The sequence below is a fragment of the Myotis lucifugus genome, unplaced genomic scaffold, assembly GCF_000147115.1.
Source record: "Myotis lucifugus unplaced genomic scaffold, Myoluc2.0 scaffold_107, whole genome shotgun sequence".
Classification (NCBI taxonomy): Eukaryota; Metazoa; Chordata; class Mammalia; order Chiroptera; family Vespertilionidae; genus Myotis; species Myotis lucifugus.
The window spans coordinates 2,824,098-2,841,721 of NW_005871155.1; the positions used below are offsets into that span (position 1 = coordinate 2,824,098).

At 37.6% G+C, this 17,624-nt stretch overlaps 1 pseudogene; it reads left to right on the forward strand.

Moving 5' to 3' along the window:
- Positions 1-12,902: 12,902 nt before the first annotated feature.
- On the forward strand, positions 12,903-16,951 carry LOC102433063 (annotated as a pseudogene).
- The last annotated feature ends 673 nt before the right edge of the window (positions 16,952-17,624 follow it).

Consider the following 17,624-nt stretch of genomic DNA (forward strand, 5'->3'; position numbering starts at 1 on the left):
TCAAACCAAGACTCTCTCTGCTCAAAATCTTCCAGCAGCTTCTCCCCTTCATGAATTACATTCAGAATACCTCAGCACAGCATGCAGCATCTTCCCAGTGCCAGACGGTGTTTCCAGCCTCACATGCTGGTCCTCACATCTCTCCTCTAATCCCGCCCACTGATATTTCAGTGACCCTGGAGCTGCTGGGCACTTTCCCATCTCAGTGCTGAATGAGCCCTGCTCCTTTGCCAGAAGCACTTGACACTCTTCTTACCTATTCAAATCCTGCTAAGCGGTGGTACACATATACAATGAAATATCACTAGGCCATTAAAAAGAATGGCATCTTACCGTATGTGACAGCGTGGATAGACCTAGAGGGTATTATGCTCAGTGAAATAAGTCAGTCAGAGAAAGACAAGTGTCATATGATTTCACTTATACATGGAATCTAAAGAGCAAAATAAATGAACAAACAAAATTGAAACAGACTTATAGACACAGAGAACGAACTAGTGGTTGCCAGATGGGAAAGTATTTGGGGACTGGGTGAAAGACGTGAAGGAATTAAGAAGCACAAATTGGTAGCTACAAAATAGTCAGGGGATGTAACTAAAGGAAAGGAAATATCGTCAATAATATTGATATAACTACTTAAGGTGCCAGTTGGGATACTGGAAATACAGAGAAGAATACTGTGTAAAGTATATGACTTTCTAGCCATTAAGCTGTACATCTGAAATCCATACAAAATAAAATTGAATGAAAATAAATAAAATAGCTAAAATAAGTCATTTAGAACTAGAAAGAAAGAAACCTCCGTAAGGTTTTGAGACCCAGATCAAACCTTACGTCCTCAGTAAGTTTCCTCTGTGCACTCACCACTCTCACACTGTTTTAAGTTGATTGTATGCTGGTAGAGACTGTGAATTCCGCTAGATAGTTCCCGAAGCATGTTTATATTTTCTCAAAACCCTAACATAGAATGGTCCTCAGGTAACTTAATTTTTTATTGTATCAAACCTTGATCTTTTCTCTCATTCAAGCCATTTCAGGATATTTACTACTTCTTTACCTGTTCATCCAAATTTTAATCTTGCCTTTTTATTTTCAAAGAAAAAAATTGCTAGCTAATGTCTTGGGAATTTGTCAATTATAGACTTGAATTAAACAGTAATTGGCCAGAACTTTCTTTCATATTATTAAATCTTTCCACATTTCTGAGGTTTAAAACTATTTGTAAATCATTTTAGGAGGAGTTAACTTTGGAGATCATGTTTGATACAGACTTTGTGCAACAACAGACAAGCGCTTTCTGCCTCAGCAAGAGCTCGTGAGGAAAAATTCCACTGAATACTTTCCTCTTTCTATTTCTGAACCTACCGGTATCTTTAACTACAGACATTGGAAATAGAAAGAACCTATATCGCTCAGCAGTTATAGAAAGAGATAATGAAGATATTTAGAAACCAGAATGTTTATGAGTCTCAAACAAATTTTAGAGCAGACTAGCCTAATTTTCATCACCAATATTTTAAACCATCAATAGGACAGTGTCTTTTCAATTCATTCATAATTCAGCTTACATTGATGAAGTCCCCACAGGGTACATTGTATTAGATAATGGAATTGTTACTTGAGAAACCCTACTTAAAAATGAAGTCCAGTAAAGTATAATAAAAGTTGTGGTGCCAGGTTGCTACAAAGGAAAAATAGTAGATATATACATAACATATGCACAATTCCTTCCCTGTGCACTTCAGTGTAATGTATCATTATTTTACCTTGTACACTCTTTTGAGGATCCCAGAGACTTAGCACTTAGCACAATGTCAATAAGGGGGGAAAAAAAGAAAAAATTTATCTTGGATGGGAAAGCACAAGCATCCATTCATAAAACCATTCAGAAGCATTTTTTTTAATCAACACTGTCATTGTCGCAGCCTGCTTGATCTTCCTACTTTGGGTTAATATGGGAACCAATTACAGATTCATCTGTGTAGAATTAACTTTATGGAGCACACACCGGGGATTTCTCTATCTTCACTATTTAGATATATGTCATAAAGATATGCATGGAATGGAGTGCAGGCACTGCAGAAGGCAGAGTTTCAGATTTATTGTAAAATCATTTAAAATTGCTTATGCTCTTGCAAGAAGTTAATTAATTTTTTTCTCATCTTTTCTGGGTCTGGGGGGCCGGGGGGTGTCTCACTAGGTGGCAGTGTATGATTATATCTGGAAAAGCCTGGTGTCCAGTCCGGCATCTCCAGCTGTGACCTCCAACACCGAAGTACAATTTCTGCATCTGCGCTTGGTCCAGGAGACATTATTTCTCGTGTGTCTATATACACCGTTTACCCTGGTGGGTTCCAAGAACTCTATTTTCTAAGACTCCCTGGTGGTGCTATTATTGAGGTATGTATATATGAAAATATTTAATGTAAATGCTGAGTATGTTCTAGTGCACACATGTACGTTTGTGTTTGTGTGTGTTTATACTTTATTTCAAGGCTTCAAATTACTTGGAGAACATATTGCAATGAATGTTGCTAATACCATAGTGGCCTTGAAGATGTATTTCTGTGTTTCCTAAAGAAACAAAGGTGCGGCATAAGGTAAAACAATGACTGTGCACATAGTTATATGAGAGAGAGGCAGGAAACAACTGAAATAATTCAGAATTCTGCCTGTGAAAACTTTGACTCGGGTAACATTTGCAAACATCAGCAGGTTTATAAAAAGGGTTCTCTGAGGTCATGGACACTTCAATGCCTCGGCCAAGTGCACCGCCCTTTGCTTAAGTGATCTCACACAAAATAAATGAGAGAGTGGCATTTCTTTTTCTTTCTTTCTATAATGAAAATCTTAAAAAAATAAAAAGCCCCATCTCTAAATATTTAAAAGCTTTTTAAATTAGCACTTGGCAAAGATCTTGAAGTCATGTTTCTTCTTAAAAAGTTAGAGTTTTTAGGTAAATTTACTGACTTGGGGAAAAATCTCTCACATGAAACCATATTCTCAGAATCCAAACTGCTAGGCACGTCAAAATCATAGACATGGTCCCATTAGCATCAGTGTTGTTGAGTCATGAAGTCTGAAAGATTGTTATTCCCCATATTTGGTGGAAATTAAGGGTAGAGGAGAAGGAAAATTCAAATACATATTGAGTTTTGGTTCCCTGGTCTTGCTGACATGCAAAGTGGCACAATATTAGTTGGTAAGAACTTGCAGCATAAAAACATTTCTGCTCCTACCACAGTTTCCCTATGGACTTTTGTCATTGTTGTTTTTGTTATAAAATTGATAAAGTGTGTCTTCATAAAAATCCCTTTTGAATATAACCTTGAAAGAAATATCTAATGGTTTCCTACTCGGTCTTGCAAATAGGGTGCTTCTTTCTACTGCGCCAGTCTGCAACAGTGTTTGGGTGCTTGAGTAATTCACAGACACTCTATTCCAGTGGTTCTCAACCTTCCTAATGCCGCGACCCTTTGATACAGTTCCTCATGTTGTGGTGACCCCCAACCATAAAATTATTTTCATTGTTACTTCATAACTGTAATTTTGCTACTGTTATGAATCATAATGTAAATATCTGATATGCAGGATGTATTTTCATTGTTACAAAGTGAACATACTTAAAGCATAGTGATTAATCACAAAAACAATATGCAATTATATATGTGTTTTCTGATGGTCTTAGGCGACCCCTGTGAAAGGGTCGTTCGACCCCAAAGGGGTCTCAACCCACAGGTTGAGAACCGCTGCTCTATTTAGTAAAGCACAGAGGTGCTTACAATCAATCTTCCCTTCAGTTCAACTCCTCTCTCCCATGCTGAGGCGGGATATCAGAGGGAGTTGCATGTACCGCAGTGAAGCGGCAGGCAGGCAGGTTGTGACTGCATCTGATGTCATTCCTTGGGGGCGTGGGTCACGGCCGCTGTTGGTACTTTTGTATATAATCCTTTTCAGACTTCAGCAGCATTTGCTTTAGAAACTTCCTTGTGGAGCAAAACTGCCATCACTTTTTTTTTAATTCACACAGGCATGTGCTTAAATATGTGTACCCCTATGAGCTGAAATAAGCCAGGAAGCCAGGATGCCGGGGGTGTCAGCCCTTCAGCAGTGGGGCCTGACTGGAGGCCCAGGTGGAGGGCGGCCTGCTCTCATGAGCAGAACAATCAACAGGGCTTTTTGAATCACTCACTCCTGCCTTTGCTTCAGAACCTTGGCTTGGTCATTTCCCACTACTCTGCCTACATCCTTATCTGGAAAACTGGGTTATGAATATTTATACTACCTGCCTTGTAGGGATTTGGGGCAAATTAATGAGATAATATCTGCGAAGTTATTTTAGCTTTCCTAAAAACAGTGCAGTAAAGATTATAAAGTAATATGGATCATGCAAAATTCATTTAATTGTAAACATTTTTTTCTAATACAAATAGTAACATTATGCTAAAAATAAAGTAAACTCACTTCTGCAAGGGTTGCGTGGTGGGGCAGTCGGTGTTATTGGCCCATCTGACTTCCATCGCCTGTTTTCAGTGATGGTGGAAGTGCACCTGCGCACTTCTGAGCCTCTGCCTAACTGATATTCTAGCAAATATTTAGTCGCCTCCCCTCTTTCTGGTCCCAGCTAATGCACTGGGTCCTGCTCACCCCTGCGTCTTCCATCTACACTACCCAAGTCTTTTCTCATGTTTATGTGGCCTGCTTTCTGCTCTATGAAATTCATTTTTGAACCAAACTACCGCCATTGCACCTTCTCTAACACTTATCGCGTGTGCTAGAGTTTACTATCCTTTCTTAGCCTGTTCCCGGCATTGAATTGTGTCTCCTAGAGGGCGGGAACCATGAAATAATACCAGAGCATATTGAGGATTAGGCAGGTTTTCTCTCAGCCACCTGTCTGGCTAGTCAATGATCTTCCTACTTTCCTTTATTCAGCGGTTCTCAACCTGTGGGTCGAGACCCCTTTGGCGGTCGAATGACCCTTTCACAGGGGTTTCCTAAAACCATCCTGCATATCAGATATTTACATTATGATTCATAACAGTGGCAACATTACAGTTATGAAGTAGCAAAGAAAATCATTTTATGGTTGGGTCACAACATGAGGAACTGTATTTAAAGGGCCAGAAGGTTGAACACCACTGCTTTATATCTCTTCTGACCCCTAACTGGTACTGCCAGACCCATTAATGGTTTTTAAGCTATAAACCCTGAAATTGGAAGTGATTTGAGACTGGTCTTTTGCAAGCTCAGTGAGAAATGAAATTCATGTATTATCTTTCTCAAAGATGTATGCATCATAAAGAACTTTCAAATATCAACACCTAGGTAGATTCTAGTTTCTGCATTAAAAACAAACAATCATCTACTAGACTGTTAAATATGGTTTATAACTAGTCAACTACTTGGATTAAAGTTAACTTCTATTCTTGAATTGCCTATTTCTGTACTGGGTGCATTGATGATGCTCAAAGAAACCTATTAACTGCATTGGAATTCTGGATGACAAAGTATATTATTAGGTGATTGGTAATTAGGCACCACAATATCCTGGTCATGAATGCCCACGTTGTGTGAATGGAGGGAACCCACGCCTAGGAAATGACTGAGCCACACTTACACTCACCTGTAAGGGCCATGCCACATTGTGATACATATGCTGATATGGAAAGAAACAGGCATCTGTGTCTGGGCCTAATTTATTTACAAAATACACATGGCAAAAAACGACTAAAATAAATGAATACAATTTTGCTTCACTCTTATAAATTGAACTCTAGTCTCCAAGGTTTTATGGTGGGTTTTCATTAAATAGGGTATCAGGTTATTGAGTTCTTTTTACACTTAACTTGTGACAAGACTGATTTCTAAACCTGTCCTTACTTTAATATGAAATATAGGTCATATATTAACCTTTTCTTTTTTGCTCAATAAAACTCTAGCAATTTGAGTTTCAACAAATTATCTTCAAGTTTTGATTTTTGTGGAAAGCCATGCTTCTGGAATAGAATGATTTCTGCACTAAAGAGGTCACATTTCGTGAGTCTGAAATAGAAGTTGTATTACAAACGATCTTTCCTATGGCTTTCTGTTCGCCATTTTTTTCCATCCAGGTTTGTGACCCAAGATGGCAAGGCCCTTACTTACAGTAAAAAATAAAATCTCCACGTTTGTCAGAAACGGTCATGGGTCTGTCAGGCCTGAGCATATGTCCCTAATTCTATTTTCATCAGCGTCTCTGAGATCAGCCATTACATCGTTTCTCCGCAGACAATGCTTTGTTTCTGTTCAGTAGGTAGGATGTCTTGAGGGTTTCCTTTTTGCTGCTTCTTCTTTTTTTTTTGAAGTACAAAGTTACTCTAAAGTTTTTAGTGCCACAAAACCTAGAAACCTAGGCAAGACTAGTGCAGATTCATCAAGTCACAAATAAGCTTCTCAATCCCAGGGTATCCGTCGCAATTAAGAAAGTCCTTGGAGCATTAGTTGGGTGGAATGGGAAAAGGGTTTTTGTCATTAGAGGCAGTGTCGCCTGGTGGTCTGAGCGGAGAAGTGGGAGTCAGGAACTCAGCGATCTCGGAGGCTTGCGAGGCCCTGCTGCGCGGCTCCAGGCAGCTCTCAGCCTCAGGAGGACGGGCTCACCTACTTTGAATCTCCCATCTGAAGAGCTCCTTACCCAGGGCCAGGAGATACACAGCAGGAAGCCTGATTCCTTGTCTGCAAAATGAGAATATGAAAATTTGCCTAAATAACAGCTTAACCAATTAGAGGTTGTTAAGTGCTCTGCTGATAGAAAGCAGCAGGAGAAGAAAGGCAAAACTGAAAAATGGAAACGCAATGTTATCATAGCTGGGTTTTACTCAGCTCTGGATTTCTCTTCTGCTCGTGGACTTGAGTGACCACACAGTGCACAGAGCAGGTGTGGAGAGACTGGACCTGGCCTCATTACCCTCAATGAGAAGACAGCAGATGACGCTGACTGTATATTGCAAATCTGAACGAAGCTTTGAATAAGTGGGGACAGGGGAGTCATAGTTTGCAGGGAAACACTTCATACAAATAACTGCCGGTTTTCATTGTTAACTCTTCTATTTTAAAATCTTTCAGAAAAGATATTCTAGTGTATTTGGAAATTCTTATATTCATCTGCTACAATGACCAGTTTGAGGTGTGTGTGTGTGTGTGTGTGTGTGTGTGTGTGTGTGTGTGAGAGAGAGAGAGAGAGAGAGAGAGAATAACATGAAAGAGAAATTAATAAGTAAATGCAGAAAAATTGGAATCTATAGAAAATATTTATTAAATACGTATAAATTGTTCATGATAGCTTACATTTCCAGGAGGGAAATTTATTCGTTTAATTTTTTGAATGAAAGTCATTGCATATGGGAAGGGGCAAAGACATCCTGTGTTTCTCATTGCACATAGATTTAGGCTGACCCAAAGAAAACAGTAAGCTTAATTCATTTATGCAAATGAAAGAAAGTCATGTTTTCATTCCCCAAATGTAGAACACTTTACATTCCCTGCACCTGCAGAAAAGGTGCAGTAAGTCTTCTGGCACTTTGCTTACATGACAATATTGAAAATACATATTAAAATGAGGTAGTAATAGCAATAGTTACAGGTCTGCATAAAATATTGCTAAAATATCAAGTACAATAATGTCTTTATTTCTGGTTTTCAAATTCAAACTTAACAGTTGACACTTTTATTGATTTTTAAACATAAGGTCCTATCCAATTTTCCTTTCACTAAGACTGATGGGCTGTTTTAGTGAACTATAGAGGGTCATCATTTTGTTATATCTGAAATGTACATCCTGTTACAAGCAATATCTTAAAAAAACAGAATGCAAAGCGAAGATGAATTTAATTATCAGAATAGCATAAGAATATAACGTCACTTACAAGACATTCTCATATCATGAAAAGATTTAAATAGATGCACTTGCTAATAATTTAAATATATATATGAATTTATCTCCTTTTAAAAACTACTTGAAAATTTATTCTTATATGTATGTTTTAAAATAACTTACTTTATTTGTTCATAATAAATGGTCAGTGTAACTTGCCATGAAATGTTTTGTCTTTCAAAATTTAGGCAAATTTTCATATTCTCATTTGAATATTTCATATTCTCATGTCATTTTCTGCTCAGGCTTGGCTCACCATTTATATATATTACTGTTAACTTATAAAGGGAAAATATCACATTTTTTCTTATTATTAGTACATTATAATTTTAAAATAAATACAAAAGATTCCATAGGTTTTCAAGAAATGTAGTTATTTATTTTTTAAAAACAATTTCAGTCATAAGGTCAAATATGAGCTGTTGGTAAATAACTAATTTTAGTATAACTATGTCTGATTTCCTTAGAAAATCATGAAGAACTGTTTTGAGTCTATTTATTATATTTTGAGGTGTGATTTTTAGAAACATGTTTGAAATTCTACAGATCTTTTCTAAAATAACTGCTCTTATCCAATCTTTTAAAATATTAAATGTCTCTAAAATGCATTTTTACTCATAATTTGAGACAATCATTTATTAGTAATCCTCCTTTTTCACAGATTTCAGACTTTTTAATTTGTGTGTATAAGCAAAAGGATGATTAAATACATATTTTTGAAAATACCTAATAATCCTCAGCATCTTAGATTTCTTTTTACACTCCAAATAATTGTAACTTATGAAAATCACAGAAAATATTTGTTCTAGTATTGTATTCATATATCTACCAGAAATAACACATATACATATGCTATATTGGAGAAAAAAATTATTAAGAATCCAAACCATAGGAAATGTTTTAGAAGGTATATTAAGTATAAAAAAGACAGTTTAAAAAAAAACCCTATTTACTAACTAAAATATTAACTAAAACTTAGAGATAAATGTCTAAGATTTTTAGAGGTAGAACATTATAAAGGTAAAAAATTCAATCTCTTTTGCACAGTTAATAAAGATTAAATGTTTTACCTTGAATAAAAATATGTCTACTTTTGATTCTGTATATTTTTACCTTTTATAGGATTGGAATTTGGAAACTATGTCTTGAAGGGTGACCTTCTAAATGTGGAAAAATATCTTTGTGGTTCTCTTTATTTATGAATTTTGTTACCACAAAGTTGGAAAGTTTTTGAGGTTTTGCCTTATAAATATAATTTAAACCCATGCATCCAAAAGTCCGTGCTTGAGCTGAGCACTTTCAAAATGTGCCGAGATACTGCTGATCAGTGATTTTTATCTGGACTCCATTTGACAAGGCTGCCTAAAACTGATTTCTTAAAAAGTCAGAAAATTCACTTGTGAAAAAATGAAAAACAAAAAGCAAGAGACAAAATATTTAATATAATTTTTCTTATAATTACATACAGAAATATTATGAAAATATTTGGATCCTTTTCATAATTGTTTCAATATTAATCTAAAAACTACCTACCAATGCATTGATTTCTTCTCTGTAAGAATCCATAGATATGAGTATTAGCTTCTCTTTTTTAGCTTATGGAACAAATTCTTCCATAATTACCTCCCAAAATTATTTAATGATTATATGATAAAACAGTATAAAACCTAGTTGCTTAATGTCAGTCATTTTTACATACTTGTACTCAATAAATTATTTTTAATATCACATTTTCTAAAACACTGACATAAAATCATGTAAGTTTATTTTATGCAAAATCATATATAGAATGCTGAATGACACTTAAAAGACTGAAACAGTAACAGGAGCTTATTTTCTGAAGCAATCTTGACACTAATGCTAAATTGCAACAAGGAAACATCTAGCATTTTACCTTTATGAGAAAAGGCTTTTTACATATTTAACATAATTCCAAGGAAAATAAACTGGAATTATGTATAAAGATATGTACACTGTAACCAAAGGGCATTTATATTCCCCTGCAGAATACTTACTATGATTTTATTGCCATTTTGTGTCATTTTCTAAAAGATATAAAATACAGTCAGTAAACAAACTAGACTTTAGATTTAAGGTGACAGCTGCTCCTTCAGAAACAATATTCAGATATTTAATCTTAAGAACTATGAATATTTTACGACCAAGTAAGTATACTTTTGCAAGAAATGACAGGATTGTATTCTGTGACTTGTAATCTTTGCAGCTGTGATGATCAACACGGCCACCACTACCAGCAGCCATCATCACTAAATCACTAATGTCAGCCATTACTCAGCTGATTGAGGAGATTAACATTTGTTCTACACTTTTTCAAAATGCAAAACATTCTTTCTCTAAAATAATGTTGATTCAACTATTACTTACACAGAGTGTCATTTCTTTCTAGTTCTATTTTTGAAATTTATAGTTGTGATCTAATTTTAACATACTCCTTACCCCTAGTTCAGATTGCTGTACTTTGGGCACAGGAATCTGATTTTCATGGGGAGAAAAGTATATTTCATTCCAGAGCCATGATGGGTTTAACTAGGCCTCCAAATATTGCCGTGCTGCCGCAGTGAATTAGTGTTATGCATACACGCGTCCTTAACAGTTGGCAGAGTAAAACAAAATTTATCCAGAATGTTGTATCTATTTTATTATTCCTCATCTTAGTCCTTCTCACCATGTTTATAATGTCCTCTCGCTGGAGTTTTATCGGTCTGTATTTCTGGCAGCTGGGTATGACCCATTTCACCAGCTAGATTGTAAATAAAGTCAGCTTCATTTTTCCAGTTAGATATTTGTGGAGATATCTGCCCTTATTAGCAGAGAATTCACTATCTCTTACCTAAAGCCTGTTTTAGCCACACAATTTATAAGAAATCCAGGGACTTCTTGACTCCAAAGAGAGCCAGGCCTGCTTCAAGCACAAGACAGAAGGAACTCAGCCTGCTGCTGTGGCCATGGCAGTGGGCCTCACTGTTGAATACCAACTCCACGTGGTCTGAAGGAGCCTTGTCGGCCTCTGCAGTCTTGTGCCTTCTCAGTGCCTATAAAGGGCTCAGAGATGTATCCAGACTTGCACTCCATTCCTTCACAATCATAATATCTAACTCCCAGGGACAGAGGCCTGAGGGCTAGTCAAGTCCTCAGTGGCTTCAGCCTCAGCCACATAGTTTGCCAGAATTAGTTTTCCTCCAGAAAGGTTGTGAGAGTTTTTGCCCATTTTTGTGTCGATTTTATGAAAGGGTAGAATTTAGAGTTCCTTACTCTGCCATTTTCATTGATGTTCCATTTTATTTTTAAAGCTAGATTCTGACAGTAAAATTACTAGGTCAAAGGATGTGAAAATTAAAAAAGGATAGATATGTATGTGTATATTTGCTACATACTTACATGATATATGGATATATAAATATATATTATAAATATGGTAAGGAGGATAATCTCCAAATTGCCCTCCAAAAATATGAACAAATATATAGCCACAGTTGCAGTGAATGGAAAGATTACCCAACATTTGATAATCTCTTTGCCTACAGCCACACAGATTGTGCTCACTTTAACTTAGTAGGATAGTGCTATGTTTGAAATATGAGACCACCTGAATGTCATAGTTCATTGTCATTTTCTGTCCTTGAAAAATGCTACATCAGCGGTTCTCAACCTGTGGGTTGCGACCCCTTTGGGGGTCGAACGACACTTTCACAGGGGTCGCCTAAGACCATCGGAAAACACATATATAATTACATATTGTTTTTGTGATTAATCACTATGCTTTAAGTATGTTCAATTTGTAACAATGAAAATACATCCTGCATATCAGATATTTACATTATGATTCATAACAGTAGCAAATTTACAGTTATGAAGTAGCAACGAAAATAATTTTATGGTTGGGGTCACCACAACATGAGGAACTGTATTAAAGGGTCACGGCATTAGGAAGGTTGAGAACCACTGTGCTACATGATTAGGTGGTTTTTTTTTTGGTGTTCATTAATGTGACAAGTATGTCAAGGGATTTTAGTTGTTTTAACATTTATTTTTAGCAATATTCTTCCCAATAATCAAAACAACCCATAAAATAAAATTATAATTATAATATTATTTGCTTATTTTCTAGCAGAAATGATTTGAAATGAATGACTCTACATAGATTGATAAAAGTATTCTAAGATCACTTTCTCATCACATTACAGTAATTAAAAGTGAAATGTCTTGTACAACAATTAACTCAGAAGTGACAACAAATAAGTTTCTTTAGCAACTGTAATTAAGGATAGTGATAGTGTGTTTCCTCCCCCCCCAAACTTATCAGAGCAAAATACATTTGTTAATTTGATGTATATTCATACATGCATCCAAGTCATTTTATAGGAGTACATTTTTGATACTTTACAGTGGCAGCTGTAATGAGGACAAGGGACATAGTTAAAATTGTATGAGCGAATTAGAAGATTCAATGTGACTCCGAAGCTACATACTATTGGTTCATGGCCCTGCTGTTGTGCAGCAGGATAGAGTAATGCTTCCGGGTAACAAGTCCAGCGAATATTACCAGTTCTGCTCCCACATCCCTTATCTACCCACACACTGTGGACTCTTTGAGGAACTCATTAATGAAGACATACTACGGTGTATAGAGATACCCCAATAATTCATTTCCTAGAAGATAAAGTGATGATTGAAGTTGTTACTCTGAATCTAATTCTCAACAACAAAGGAAGACTAAATGACAGGACACTTAGGAGACAGTGACCTTGTTTTTTGAAAGTCCTAATTCTGTCGAAGGTTGAGTGCTACCCAATTTGATATTAAGAATGTGTATTTCAGTTCTGAGAACAATTGGCATAGTTCACAACATGAGGATCTAAAAGGGAAGGTATCTCAAGAGGCATGGACAAAGCTCGAGAATTTTGATTCTGACTTACATTTTAGATAGTCTTGATATGAAAGAAAAGAAGGCAATTAAATAAATGCTATTATGGCACAGAATATTTCCCAACAAAATTTAAGAGATCATATACAAGTAAGTCCAAAAATACATATAATAAAGAATAAATATAAGAGGTGGTTAAGAAGAATGACAGGGAAGCAAATGATAGAAAAAGGGGGAACCAAGATGGCGGCATAGGTTAATGCCGGAGTTTGCTGCCTCGAACAACCACTTCAAAAATACAACTAAAAGACGGAACGGACATCATCCAGAACCACAGGAAGGCTGGCTGAATGGAAGTGCTACAACTAGGAGGAACCGAGAATCAGAGGAGGCGCAGTGCTGAAGTAAAATACTGAGGTGCGGAGTGCGCGCGGCGCGGGCTGGTGGCTGAGGGCGTGGTTGTCTGTTTCAATCCGGAGGGAGCCTCAGACTCAGAGCTCCAGATCCGGGCGAGTCTCTAGGGACCCAGACTCAAACGGGAGAAGCGGGACTGTCTGGCTTCGGTCCCTCCGAGGTTTGCAGCGGTTGCTGGGACAGAGAGGCAGAGCCCCTGGGGACGGACTGAGAGCAACCATAACTGCTCCCTCCTCCGCCCTGTTGATCCCGTGGGACCCACCCCGCCCAAGCCCTGCACAGAGGCATTTGCCGGATAGCCTCAGGCAAAGGCTAGATTAGCACCTCCCTAGAGGACAGAAGTTCTCCCACTGTAAACAGCTGATTTTCACAGCCAGTCGGCCTGGAGGTAAAATCCCTCTAGTATTAACTACAACAATAAAGGCTTAACTACAACAAGACTGCGCACAAAGACCACTAGGGGGTGCACCAAGAAAGCGTAAAAAATGCGGAGACAAAGAAACAGGACAAAACTATCAAGGGAGGGTATTGAGTTCAGAACCACACTTTTGAGGTCTCTCAAGAGGCTTCTAGAGTCTATTGATAAACTTGATGAGATGTACAGGAAATCTAATGAGACCCTCGATGGTGTAATAAAGGACCAACTAGAAAGTAAGCATACACTGACTGAAATAAAGAATATTATACAGACTCCCAACAGCAGACCAGAGGATCGCAAGAATCAAGTCAAAGATTTGAAATGCGAAGAACCGAGAAACACCCAACCGGAAAAGCAAAATGAAAAAAGAACCCGAAAATACGAAGATAGTGTAAGGAGCCTCTGGGACAGCTTCAAACGCACCAACATCAGAATTATAGGGGTACCAGAAGATGAGAGACAGCAAGATATTGAAAACCTATTTGAAGAAATAATGACAGAAAACTTCCCCCACCTGGTGAAAGAAATAGACTTACAAGTCCAGGAAGCGCAGAGAACCCCAAACAAAAGGAATCCAAAGAGGACCACACCAAGACACATCATCATTAAAATGCCAAGAGCTAAAGACAAAGAGAGAATCTTAAAAGCAGCAAGAGAAAGAAAGTCAGTTACCTACAAGGGAATACCCATACGACTGTCAGCTGATTTCTCAACAGAAACTTTGCAGGCCAGAAGGGAGTGGCAAGAAATATTCAAAGTGATGAATAGCAAGAACCTACAACCAAGATTACTTTATCCAGCAAAGCTATCATTCAGAATTGAAGGTCAGATAAAGAGCTTCCCAGATAAGGAAAAGCTAAAGGAGTTCATCACCACCAAACCAGTATTATATGAAATGCTGAAAGGTATCCTTTAAGAAGAGGAAGAAGAAGAAAAAGGTAAAGATACAAATTATGAACAACAAATATGCATCTATCAACAAGTGAATCTAAGAATCAAGTGAATAAATAATCTGATGTACAGAATGAACTGGTGATTATAATAGAATCAGGGCCATAGAAAGGGAATGGACTGACTATTCTTGGGGGGAAAAGGGGTGTGGGAGATGCGGGAAGAGACTGGACAAAAATCGTGCACCTATGGATGAGGACAGTGGGTGGGGAGTGAGGGTGGAGGGTGGGGTGGGAGCTGGAAGGAGGGGAGTTATGGGGGGAAAAAAAGAGGAACAAATGTAATAATCTGAATAATAAAGATTTAATTTTAAAAAAAATGATAGAAAAAGACCACAACATTTTAGGTTCCAGTGGGGGAAGAGGACTCTAAGAAGGCCAGGCAAGAGAGATTCAACAAGACAGGAAAAATTAAGGTGTCCAAAGATACCTATTTTTCTCCGTCCTTTTTAGTTGTATGTGTCAGACATATAATCTTTTCTATGTAATCACAAAATGTATCTATTAATTCACATTATAATAGATATTTCGATAAATGGCTGAATTCAGTTAAAAGAAATTGATTCAAATATCTGCCTCTCTCCCTTCCCTCCCTCCCTCCCTCCTCTCCTCTCTCCTTCCCTCCCTCTTCTGTTTTCGTTTATGTTGGCTTCTTGTGTATGTTTTTTCATAAGGTAGCATAGATCCAGGCTTTTATTATTCCTAGCATTTAGAAGAGCATTTTCTTTCCCTAGGATCCCAAGCTGTACTTTCTGCCCATTTGCCCACCCCTAGAGAGAGGCTTTCTGATTGGCTGGATATATGATTTATAGCTCCAATGGGAGTAGGAAAAGTAGCTCTAGAAAGATAAAATGGCTTCTGTAACCAAAAGAAGAGCTTGTCTGATAAGCAGATATCCTCTTTGCTATCCAGAGAAATGCATTCAGTTTGCCAATGTAGATGTAGACATGCCTCCCTGCCTTTCTCATCAGAAGAGCCTCCTGTTCATGAGGCCGAGAGTTCTGCGGAAAACAATCCTTCAGCAGCCTGCTTGAGAATGTTAGATACCTTCAAGATGTAGAAGAGACATATGAAGTCAGTGAAATTGATGATTATTATAAACATCCCAGAAATAAACCCAAACTGTGTGTGACAAGGGAAACAGGATGTTGGCATGATTGCTAGTGGTGCTCAAAGATAATTAGTCTTGTATATACAGAGAGCTTCTCTAGGGACAATGAGTTCCTACTAAAAGGAATGTTGTCCTGTGTTTTCCCTCAACTGTTTTTTTTTTCTCCTATCCATTTCATCACACAAAAGTTATTAAAGGCAAAAAATAAAATCCCAGTGTTGTATTTGAGTTTGGAATTTTTTTGATATATAGATTAGGGTAATTCATTTTCAAATGTGTCTTAAGTGCTAATAACCCTGTGTTCTATATATTAGTAAATATTATACAAATTTTTACTTCCTGTGTTCTATATACTAGTAAATATTATACACATTTTTACTTATGTTTTGGTGTGTGTTAAAATTATTGTGAAAATCAGAAATGAAACCAGGCTTCTGAGCAAGATGGCAGCATAGGTAAATGCGGTACTCACCTCCTCCACAACCACATCAAAATTATAAGTAATCCTGGCTGGTGAGTCTCAGTTAGTTGGAGCGTCGTCCAGTACACGAAAGGTTGGAGGGTTTGATTCCCTGTCAGGGCACATATGCAGGTTGCGGATTTGATACCATCAGGGTGTGTTTGGGAGGCAGCCGATAGATGTTTCTCACATTGATGCTTTCTCTCTCTCTCTTGGCTTCTCTCTAAAATTAATTTTACAAAATTAAAAATATATAAACTATCAAGAATAGCCCACAAAAATACCTGTGCAGTGTGGGAGATGGAGAAACTGTAGAGTTTGATGTGGTGGAAGGAGAGAAGGGTGCCGAAGCAGCCAATGTGACTGGCCCAGATGGAGTTCCCGTCACAGACGCGGTCACTATGGCAGACTCCATGGACCTCCCCGTAATGCTGGTGAGATTGGAGAGATCAAGGATGGAGTCCCAGAGGGAGCTCAACTTTAGGGACCGGTTCATCGAAATCCAACTTACCATCCAAGGTACTGTAGGGGACCTTCTGGACCACGACCTGTCCCAGCTGTGGGAGAGGCTGAAGATAAAGAGAATCAACAAGAGGCCAATGGTCCAAACGAGCCATCTGTTCGCCGCAGATACCAGCTCCCGTACAACTATCAGCATCGTCCCCGTCCTCCTAATGCTCCTTCACAAGATGGCAAAGAGACCAAGAGACGTGCCATCTGAGAACCCTGCTCTGGCCACCGAGCAGAGCAGTGCTGAGTAACACCAGGCTCCGCAGGCACCTTCACTATCACTGCGTGACCTAAAGAATGAATGACCATTCAAAAAATGAAACAAAGAGCAGACATGACCTTACCAATACTAAAGAAACATCCAAGCAATAAAGTGGAAGACTAATAACCAAGATGTGGACATTGGAATGTTTACGATTATTCTTTACAAAACAAGTACAAAACTAGAATGTCAGCCGATGTTTCCAGCAATTTTTCTGGAATGCCTGCACAGAAGACAAGAGAGCAACCTCCCCAGTTTTGGCAACTACTAGGTTTATATTTTTTTCTTGGTTTTTACTGTTTTGGTCATATGAATTGAAAGACGAATTATTAATACAACATGGGGAGAACCTCAACCAAAGAAATCTGAAATATATAGTAAATGCTTTTTTGTTCCCTTTTCTAGTTCATTTTGGATGCTGGTGCTAAACTTCCAAGTCTCATGATTTAAAAAGTAATTTTATGCTCTTTTTTTAAATTTATAGATGAGGGTAGGATAACATTTTTGCTCTCTTATGCAACTCTAAAAACGTGCAGCATGAAGTTCCTCAAAAATAAAATTTTTACCCTTTAAAGGAAAAAAATACACTAAACTACAGAACAACCATCATTCTAAACCACCTGAAACCTAGTGAATGGAAGTCCTACAACTAAGGATTTAAAGAAGGAGCTCATTGAGATTAGTAGGAGGGGAGGAGATGTG